The 11,454-nt window shown below is 31.4% G+C and overlaps 1 long non-coding RNA gene across 1 annotated transcript; it reads left to right on the top strand.

The window, feature by feature from the left end:
- The first annotated feature begins 918 nt into the window (after positions 1-918).
- LOC145306567 (uncharacterized) lies at positions 919-1,754 on the top strand. The gene is made up of 2 exons (XR_013875066.1): positions 919-1,086; positions 1,435-1,754. It is a non-coding gene; the product is annotated as an uncharacterized LOC145306567 (long non-coding RNA).
- The last annotated feature ends 9,700 nt before the right edge of the window (positions 1,755-11,454 follow it).

The raw sequence follows: 11,454 nt of genomic DNA, 5'->3' as shown, positions 1-11,454 counted from the left end.
TGAAGGCATATTTGTATCTAATTTTCATGTCCTAATCTTTCTACCCCCCATAGCCACAAACCACCCGAGATAGCCCCCGCCCCCCCCCCCCCCCCCTCTTGTAACCACAAATTTTCTCTCTCATCTCGTTTGCCGCATTTTTATCAGCGTAGCTACTCTGGCACTAAGTGTGCTTGTTCGTTCGTAAATGAAACAATATGTTTTTAAATAGAAAAGAGACTATAATGGCAGGTAAATCATCATTACAAATTAAAGACAAGATTTCAAATAGAATCAGATGTAATATAATTTAATAGTAACTTCTATATTTAAAAAAATCACATTACACCCACAAATCACATGTTGAGTTATTTATCATATGGTAGGATACAGTCTTTTTAAGGCTTAAGTCATTTCTACCAAACTGACATTATGAAACTCAAGATTTTTTTGCTTAGGAAAAATGGAACTTAAGGGCTCTTTTTGTTAAATAAATGTGTTAATTTTGGATCAAAAGAATGGGGGCTATAGCACTTACACATCCAGCAAATTTACAGTTGATGTATTTTTGGCAAAATGTTTTCTTACTTTTTCTCATGCCATAAATACATCCAACACTGGCATTTACACATCCATACTTTTTCAATTATATGTCATAAATACATCCAACACTGGCATTTACACATCCATACTTTTTCGATGATATGTCATAAATACATCCAACACTGGCAAATACACATCTAGATTAATTTATATGAATATTTATTTACAATTAATTATAGTTTGTACAGTATGTATAGGTCTTAAACTTTTTACCCTATTTTAGTTACTCTCCCCTATTTACTTCCCTGTTTCTCAAGATGCTCCCTACAAAACATCAATACATTTCCGCAGGTGGTCAAATTATTGCTATATAATATTATAATTTAGATATTTATTGTTAGTTCATTGTTTTATTATGGCAGAGACAGAGGCTATTTTTTTGTGACAACAAAAACAACTGGGAACCTTTAGTTGCTGTGAGGCACTTTGTAAGGCCACGATAAGCTGCCGTTATACTTCAAAAGAAGCCGCCCAAGAGACTGATGAAGAACCTTAAATTATTAGGTAAAAGTTTACTACATTTTTATGTTTAATATATATTTGTATATATATAAATATGTAAAATGTATATATCAAAACAGTTGGGGGTTATAAACAATTACATTAGATCTTGTTATCGATTTAAAATATATAATATTGGGATTAAAATTTTTATTTTATATGTAGCGAAGCTACTTTGTATAAAATAAGAATAAAATATGTAGATATAGAATATATAATCGAGTATTTTCATCATAAATGTATCAACGCTTCTTAAAAAAGAGAATATTTAATTGGTATGAAAGAAGGTTTAGGGTTTATAATCAAATTCAATAAACAATAAAAACTAATCTTTTTTATTTATTTATTAAGGAGATTTAACAATAGAAGTACAGGGATTCAAGGGACAGGATATGTCTGACTTGTTGGTTGATGATTTTGATATAGAATTGTGACAAGGTCAAGATCGTCACAACAATCCATCACATAATGTTTTTTTTTATTTTAACCTGACAAATATATTTTAATTTAAATCTTTAAAATGCTTTTTATTTCAACCTGACAAATATATCATAACTCAAATAATATACAAGTGTGTTTTCTTATTATTTTGTGTTAAATTGCTATGGATGTATAAATGCCAGTGTTGGATGTATTTATGACATATAAATGAAAAAGTATGGATGTGTAAATGCCAGTGTTGGATGTATTTTTGACATATGTATAAAAATATGGGATGTGTTTTTGCCAGTGTTGGATGTATTTATGGCATGAGAATCGATTTTACTGTCATTTATACAGTAAAAATTCAGTTTGTCATAAATACATCCAATGCACTGGCAAAAACACATCCACTGTAAATTTGCTGGATGTGTAAATGGCAGTCCCCCAAAGAATGTTTTATTGTTTTAATGTCTTATTGCTAAGACCAAAACTCTTACATATATTTCACAAGCCTGACAATAATTGTGCAACAAAAAGCTGCACTGCCTATGTAAGCCATATTATCCTAGTTCCTTAGCCATCACATCTTGTTAAAAAATTTGAAATTGAATTTAGTAAAATTATAAGTTGTTGTGTCTAGATTGGCGAGTAAATTATAAGCCGGGCTCGTCCTAGCATCTGACATCCGCTCTCTCTTCGTCTCTCTTTCTGCATCTCCCCTCCCCCTCTCTCTCTCTCTCTCTCTATCTATCTCTCTCTCTCTCTCTCTCTCTCTTTCCTTCTTTCTTTTTCCACTTTTAATATGTCTTACTCTCTCTTATCCATGGATCTAACACTAGCTTTTCTCTTTCTCCTATCTTTTATCTATTTATCTAATATTTTTCTTTTTATCATCTTTTGTATCCATGTTTTTCATCTTTCTATAACTCTGCTTGTTGTTTTTGTGTTTTTTTTTATTTCTCTTTCTTTTTTTCTTTCATTCTCTCTGTTTTCTTATGATCAATTGATTTCTTTTGATACTTTTCTTGATTTTTTTTATTTTTAAAAGCGAAGCTTTTCTATAATTAGGGTAGGTCCGTCCGTCCGTCCGAGATAGATAGCTTTTATTCGTTAATTTAGGCATGTTAGAATTGTCCTATCGATTTTGCATGATTATTCCTGTAGTAGTTAGGTACGATTTAGAAAGCGTAGCAACTCTATAATCATAACCAGAAAGTCCGTACGTCCATTTTAAACATGTTGATTTTTCTAATTTTTTAATAGCAAATTTTTATGTGATCTAATTATCCTAAAAATGTAAGTATGTCCATAAACTCAATAAACATTATCCTGTATCAAGAAGTTTTTCAACAAATTTACTTACAATTTTGCTTCGACTCTTATACTTTTATATTCTGATAATTCAGTTTAGACACTATACAAGTGTTAATGTCCGTTTGTCCTAACGTTTCAGTGCTTCGCTTTTATGGATGTTGTCATCCTTGTTGTTCTTATTATCTAGTTTAAATTATATAAAAACTACCAATAAATGTAATAAGTATAGATCTATAACCCAGACAACTACCTGATCCCTGTATTGGGGACCTTTTTCGTCTTCTAGCAAATTACCATCTGCTCTTTTGAAGCGACTTGGTTTGTTAATATTTACGATGATATTGGCTAATATTCAAAAGCTTAATAGAAAGTTGTTAAAAATAACTATAGTCGAGCAGCTTAAAGATGCCGCTCAATAAGCAACGCAGTTGCACACTGCAGCAAAGCATCCACGCGGCTTATTCTGCTCCCAGCTACCCTCATCTGCATTAATCCACTTGCATCTGCTACTTGGTATATGTAATTTTCTTTAAACTGCAGCCGCATAGGTAATCGTGTGGCTGCCGAGCCCTGCAAATTTTACCGAAGAATTATTAGTTAACATAAAAAGAAGTCATTGATACTAATAAATTACAGATTTCTGCATAAAAAATGCAAATATGAAATTAATATAATTTTTAAACAATTCTTTAAATTTTTAGTAATTTTATCGCATCGTACTATATACAGCTTTCTGCAGCTAATAATAGCTACTATTGATTTTATTATTTGTATTTTAATATTAGTGGAAAATCACTGTAATCCGATAATATATATGACTTTTATAGGAGAACCTGTTCTAATCCAGCGGATAATAATCGTTTGCGAATAATCTGGTAATAATTTGATTCACCTTATTCTCTTTTTTGCCTGTCACTTTTGCTTTAATATAAATATATCTCATATATTTCGTTAATTTTTATAATCATGCCTTTTCCACATAATTGATAATTTTAGTTTAAATAGCAAACAACTTATGAAAAAAAAAAAAGAGAACAGCATGTCGAAATCTTGTATATCTAAATGCCATAACCTCTACTATTTAATGTCATAAGTCAGTGTGGTTTAATAAAAGTTATGTCGATATGATGTTAGCTATGGCCACATTTTATCAATATATATAACACAGTGATTATAAACAATTTCGACAGAATACAACCACTTTTGATATCCTCAAAACAGGAAATACTGATAAGAAAGTTCTTTTTTTTGCAGAGCGTTGTTATTCAGCCAATACGAGGACACAACAGACCAACACATGCAAATTGTAGAAGAGTTTTGCTGGTAAAAAAATGTGCAAAATACTAAAAGATAACCAGTTGCATTTTAAAGCGATGCAAAATTAAAGCATGTGTTTCACATGAAACCTTTAAATTAGAATAATTTGACTTTACCTCCCTGTATTTTTATAGTAGCGTAGCTACTTCACAAGTTTGTTTGAAAGTTGGTGTATATTCATCTTGTATGTACATCAGCGGCCAAAACTTACTAAAAATGGGCAATTTCTTACTAAGAGATTCAGAAGCCAGTACGCTCATTTTTCCCCTGTACTTGTCGTCTATTTTCAGTAATTTATAACATGTACTCATATTGTACTGCAATTGCTCTGCATTGCTTTTATGGGGCTGCTATAAATAGTACGAAAACCATTTTAAGAACATTCCCTGTAAAGTTATAATCACAAAAATACGCTTCATTGGGATATGATCCTTCTTGTTCTATGATACCCCCATCTCTTTTTTACACCGTCCCAAATAATTTGCTGATTTTTTGACTAAACGGTTCATGAAATAATTTTGCGTTGGACACCTGACCTTTCCCTTCCCCCTTATTTATCCCCCATAATTATTCCCTCCCCTCCTTATCATTATATCTTCCTAAAATTCAATTATAATGAAAGTTTCCATACAAAGAAGATTTTTAAACCTTTCCTTCTAATATTAGCCAAGAAAAGGGGATTTTTTAAGGCAAAAGTTGACCTCAAATGCTGTTTCTTTTAACAAAATAAAAATATATTTTTTCCTTAAAAAATCAAAGCATAGCATTATTCATGAAAACTATAACTACACGGGACTCGTAGTTATGATGTGTGAAAATCTGCCTTTGGTTGCTGCTTAAGTAGTGGGGAGAAAAGGCTCTCTTACTGCATAACGGAAACCATGCTTTTTTTCGAGAAGAAAAACTTTTTTGCTCCAAGTTTTACTCTAGTCAAATGTCGTCCATTGTTTAATACACTGATATTCTTTGTTGATAACAATAACAACACTATAAAGCCATATTAAGTGACATAATGACATATTAAGTGTCATAACTATTTGTGTTGATGAGTTATTTTGGATAACTTTTTTAAAATCATCTTTTTTAGAAGCTAGAATGGTACTATAACACTTAAACTATTAAAGTTAAGTTTAAGTAAAGGATCATTTATAAGTTGTTAGAAATATATTTTTTTGTTTAAATTTGGTAATATTCATGTAAATTTTTGGAAATATATTTTCCTTACTTTATTTATACCAAAAACAAATTATTAAAAAGCTAATACTAAACATATTAATAATCTAATTAAATTAAAATTAGATTCTTGTAAACATTAAAAATTCTTAAAAATCAATTTGTATTTTTCTCATAAGAAAATATTCCATAAATTTTGATAAAAATATTTGCATTCTCGGCGAAATACCATAAATCCATCAGTGGATCCCTACCCCCGTTTTTTTGTCTTACATTGCATTGACTATAAACTGTTATATTTTTTAGTGAAGCATCATATAGGTCCCGGGATGGTTTTAGGCTTTTTTTTGCAACCTTCTTACTTTGATTACAACACCCTTAGATGCTAGAGGCGCAGCTGCTGTTAGAAAAAATTAACTAGGTGCTGTCTAAAAATTAGTGAGTTGGTTTATTTCTCCCCCACCATCAATGTTTCATTGTATTATTAACTAGCTCGGTTGCTCCAGCCACACAAGGGAGCCTCAGCCATCCAGGACAACCATTTACAAACCCTAACCTAACCTGCAAAATTAACCTCTGATATCATCTATTTTACATCCCCCCAACCACCTAAAGTTTATGAGTTTTAGAAAAGGCTTAAAGGGGGTTGTAAAATGCTCCTTTGTTGATTTGAGGGAAATTGCCGCATACTCTCGTATCCTTCCTAGGGACATTATTCATGTACTTTTTATTTTAACATATTTAAAGAATTTTTATTTAAATATGTTTATACTATTATTTAAACAAAATACACAATACAAGCAGATTTAAAAAAAAAAAACAATATCCATAAGTAGTAAAGCTATTAAAATAATGGCCAAACGGAAGGACGAAGGGATAGACATCAGTAATTGCGATTCTAAAAAAATAATTCATCTATTAAAACAATCATTAAGATAGAATCAAACTGTGTTACAAAATTATGCTCTAATTACTGCAAAAATTATAAGAAGAAAAAGTTCCTAATAGGGGAAAAAAGCTTTGAAATGTGGATTAATCTAAATCGTTCATCGTACTTTGTTTTATGAATTTTGCCCCGTGAAAGATAATTTTAATCAATAAGCTGATTATTAATAATGTAAATACTCCTCACCTCTCCTAACATTCCAGCCACCAATAGTGTAAAACGGTTATTGGATTTTTCACATATCTTCTGGGGTGTGTGTTCACGTCCGCAAATTGTTTCATATTTACAGAAAGAAACAAATTAAATTAGAGTGGGTGTAATTGATGATAGTTTAGCACTAGGTCAATTAATAGTTTGAACTGTTGTAAAAATATGTAGTTATCAACATTTCCTAATAATGCACTAGAGTAATTTAATGTACATAAATATTTCTTCCTTCATAGATTGGACATATTTTTGTTTATTGGTAAAATCTCTCTAATCGTTTGTGGACGCTACATAACCCCCTGCAACCCTAACAAAAATGTTATTATTGAAGGTTACTCTAAGTTATTTCAACACACATAAAATGGATAGAATGTTCAGATTTTCTTAAAATTGTCGCAATAATAGAAAATGAAGGGCGTGGAAGTAAGAAAGCTTAGGATTAAGGAAGCAAACCTATCCTATATATATTAGTATCATTACTACAAATTAAGAATGCCCTTATATGTACATCTATTTTTGAAAATCAAGTCTTAATAATTAGTGTGAGGGGTGGGGGAGGGTGCTACTCGAGTGTTTTGAGTAATATTGCCTGTTTATTTCCAAGAAAATGCGAATATATTGGAGTTTTTAGAACAGGAATGTTGATGGTAAGATAATAGAGATAATGTAGAGGCCTACTCTCTACATCAGCTAATAGGATAACAGTGGAAAAACAATCCAGCTATGTTATTTGTTGGAACGTGTACAGATTTTGGTACGAAAGGGCATAACTTTGTAAAAAAATTCTTCCCTCATATAATATGAAACATATGACAAATCAAATGTTATAATTCAACTATGAATAGCTTAATTTCTTTTAATAAAGTTAGCTTTCTAGAAATAATATCGTTAATAAATTTCTTCGATCGTATTACTTAATTTAATATAAAAAAATTTGATGTAGCATTATTTTTATTTTCTATATTGCTCTTAATAATCTTTAGAACAACACAACATTGCTTCTATGCAAAAAATACGAGGAAACCATTAATCCCTGCGGAGCCCATTACGGTCCCTTAACCTAAAACTACAACCATAAGAGTTAATTCTAAATAATAATGTCAAGTTGTTAAAAGAGTAGAGGCTAAACTTAAATTTGATAATGATGATTATTAGTTAGCTTCGATGCATAGCAAATTAGTAATTACCTATTCAAGTAAAATATTAAATTTATTTTTACATACAATATACCTATTAGAAATTAATTCATGGAAAGGGTGCAAATTCCATAAAATAAAGTTTCTTGGCAGATTTTAAGAAACTTATTTAAATACTTTAAACAGTTAGAATATAAATATGAAAGTAACATGGTATCTTTGAGTTAGTTTGTTTGTACCAAAGGATCTTGCTAACTGCTGAACCGATATGTTTCTTTTTACGATGTAGCTTCTCATAGATTCTGGGAAGGTTTAAAACTATTTTTAAGAGGGTATAACAACCCTCCTAAGATATATCTCCACGAGAAAAATTTACACCCCTCCCCCCCCCCCCAAAAAAAAAAATTGGGGTTCAATTATTCTTTTTTAAAGCTAAAATTCAAAATGGGAGGGTCATAAACAAATTTATTAATTTCAAAATTTTAAATCATTTTACTATGGGCTACTTTTTCAGTGAGCTTCCTGCTACCTACTGGAGAATCCTTAACTCGCGCCTACGAGTGCCAATCAATTTTTCCAAATATTTGTGACTGTCCTTGTCTAAATTTGAACATGCTAATTACTGGATTTTTATAAAACACTTTATGAAAAGAAAAGGCAGGAAGCGAAACAAAATTTCAATTTCAAATTGTATAAAAATTTTCTGGCTGCGGTTTGGAAAAGAATAAAAAGGAGGGCGGGGTTTGGATTGGGAAATACTAGAAATTTAAGTTAATAGGGGGGGGTTGCTTGGGAGTTTTTTCAAGGGGGCTGATATACACGACTAACGACAAACAAGAAACATTTTGACCATTGTTTTCGATTAAACATCAAAGTATTAGAAATACCAGAATTTTAAGATATCATGTATAAATATTTCAATAAATCAAAATTAAGGCTTTTTTATAAGAATTGTAATCTAATATAAGCATATGTATCTACAATGAAGTTAAGGTACTTATTTATTTAATTAATTGATATTTTGTTGTAAACTCTAAAAAAACTGGGTATTAAAAGATTTACCAATAGAAAAACAAAGTTAATTTAAGAATTGCTGTGCTAAATAAAAAAAAACTATATGAATTTTCTAAAATCCCATTGGTCAATAAGAAAGAGGGGGAGGGTATTATTAAGATCACTTAGCGTAACATGAAACCTATCAAGGGTTGGATATTGAAAATAAAATAATTTTGTATATTTTTACTAGCCAAGCTACTCAAAAAGTCAGCTGATTCGGTGTGTTAATAAACGTAAATTTGAAGTAAAATCATGTGAAAGCCTTTCCCTTGTTTTTTTAGTTATTAGAATCTGCGACTCCATTTGACAGAAAAATAGCCTATAACCAATTTAAGAGCGAAAATAAAAAAAGCCATAGAAAGCGTTTGATATTAAAGTATTTTGATAAATTAAATATCAATTTTAAATATCTTTGTGTCTTTATCTAATAATTAGGTGAATGTGATTTTCCTAGAAGTTCTGTATTGTGTTTATAAAATATGAAGTCATACAATACAAATGACCATTAATAGGCCACAGACTAAATTACAAATTACAGGTCACATTTTAATTGTCCAATGAAAGGCCAGTATGACATCATTTGTTATAGGCACTATAAAAAGCTTAATTTTTCGTTAGCAGAGAATCTTACACCGCCAGAAAGCAGTAGTTGCCGACGCCCTAATAAGCAGTCTTAAAAATCATAAATACCGAGCCCTCTTCGGAAATAGATTCGCTTAATTTGATTAAATATGCCTTAAATTGAACAATTTTTTACTAAAACTGTGCTGTTAACAAGTTAGGCGAGCAAAAAAAATTTCTATAGAAAGATTGCATGTACATAATTACAGGAAATCAAAAATATATAATTGATTCACATTTTATTGAATTCTAAATTATATCTCGTTTGGAAAAAAGGTATTTGGACGACAAAATTTTTATTTTATTTTAGTAGTGAAGACTGTTAAATTTGTATGTATTATCAATAATAAGCCCAGTTAAATATTGATGATTTAAAATTATAACAATGCAAGAATAAAGTCAACATTTAATTATTATAATAATAGTACATTTAAAATAAATGTTTATCATGGATCTAAATGGATAAGTCGATGGCCGATAAATTGATGTACATCTCTAATAATGCTACACAAAATTACCCCTTCTGTAGATTACAATTAGCGGTTGAAACGTATGTAGACTAAACTTAAAAAGCCAACCAATCAAAATTTGATTAAAGTCCCCAAAGTTGTTAAGCCAATTCAAAAGAAAACGTTATCATAAAACTTTGGTTACTAGTGTAATGAATAGTTCAATGTCCCCTCCTTCCATGAATGTTTATATAATGTTAGCCATGGAGTCGACGCAAATGTCAGATAGAGAAAACAAAACATGTAGAAAACTCAGGGAGTAAGGGAGGGGACAATGGATCGAATATTCAATTTTTAGGAGTCTCAGACTTTGGGGACTGGCTTAAAGGGAATGTGCAAGAATTTAGCAGTTTCTGACTGAGTTTGGGGACTTGCGCATAGAATGCCGCTACTCGTTATGAATGTTTTGAATATTGCAGACGGGGAGAAGGGATAAGGGAAGTGGGGGGAAGGGAAATAAACACTCGTTGTGTTAGTTTGGAATGTAGCAGACGGGGAGAAGGGAAGTGGGGACAAGGGAAATAAACATAATAAAAAATTTAAATAGTGAGGTCGAATACCCCCCCCAAAAAAAAAAAAATTTCCCCCCCCAAAAAAATTTTTTTAAAAAAAACTTCTTTTAAATCTAAAATACGAAAAATAGAGGCTAGGGGCGAAGCCGCTAGTGATTAAAATGGCAGTTAAATTATCCTGTACAACTTTCACTTAACTTATTATACCAAATTCCTAATTATGGAATGCATAACCAAATAACCCTAATGACTCTAAAAATGTAATTGGAAAGTAAAGGAAGTTTTTGAGATGAAATTCATGTCTAATTAAACTCTCAAATTAATTATGTAGTTCAATTTTAATTTTTATCATGTCCTTTTTAAATAACTAAAACATTAACTGTGATTCAGGGAAGCAGTATAATCTTGTACAAAGAAAAGAAATACATCCACCATCAGTATTACATCAATCCAGATTGGACCGGTGGTATTTTTGTTTCTCCAACCTTAGCAGGATCCAGGTAGTTACAGTTTGGCTTTAAGGTCTGATACAAACAAGCAGACCTTTCATTTAACAAACTTTTCTGTAACTTTGACTAGATGCTTTTCTGATTTGATTTGCAATGACAAGATAACATTTGAATTAAAAAACTTTTTCTACAAGTCCTAACCAGGGAGTAAGGGAGGGGACAATTTTTAAGAGTCTCAGACTTTGGGGACTGGCTTAAAGGGAATGTGCAAGAATTTAGCAGTTTCTGACTGAGTTTGGGGACTTGCGCATAGAATGCCGCTACTCGTTATGTATGTTTTGAATATTGCAGACAGGGAGAAGGGATAAGGGAAGTGGGGGGAAGGGAAATAAACACTCATTGTGTTAGTTTGGAATGTAGCAGACGGGGAGAAGGGAGAAGGGAAGTGGGGGGAAGGGAAATAAACTCTCGTTGTGTTAGTTTGGAATGTAGCAGACGGGGAGAAGGAAGAAGGGAAGTGGGGGGAAGGGAAATAAACACTCGTTGTGTTAGTTTGGAATGTAGCAGACGGGGGGGAGAAGGGAGAAGGGAGGTGGGGGCAAGGGGCAAGGGAAATAAACAGAATAAAAAGGGGCAGTCATATTCTTGCTAGCAGCTGGCCGGGTCCAATAATCTTTTAATATAAAAATCGCACCAAAAAACCTCAAT

This window comes from Acartia tonsa, chromosome 2, assembly GCF_053477335.1.
Source record: "Acartia tonsa isolate MP-2025a chromosome 2, ASM5347733v1, whole genome shotgun sequence".
Classification (NCBI taxonomy): domain Eukaryota; kingdom Metazoa; phylum Arthropoda; class Copepoda; order Calanoida; family Acartiidae; genus Acartia; species Acartia tonsa.
The sequence above is the reverse complement of the archived record's forward strand: the minus strand, read 5'-3'. Positions and strand labels throughout refer to the sequence as shown.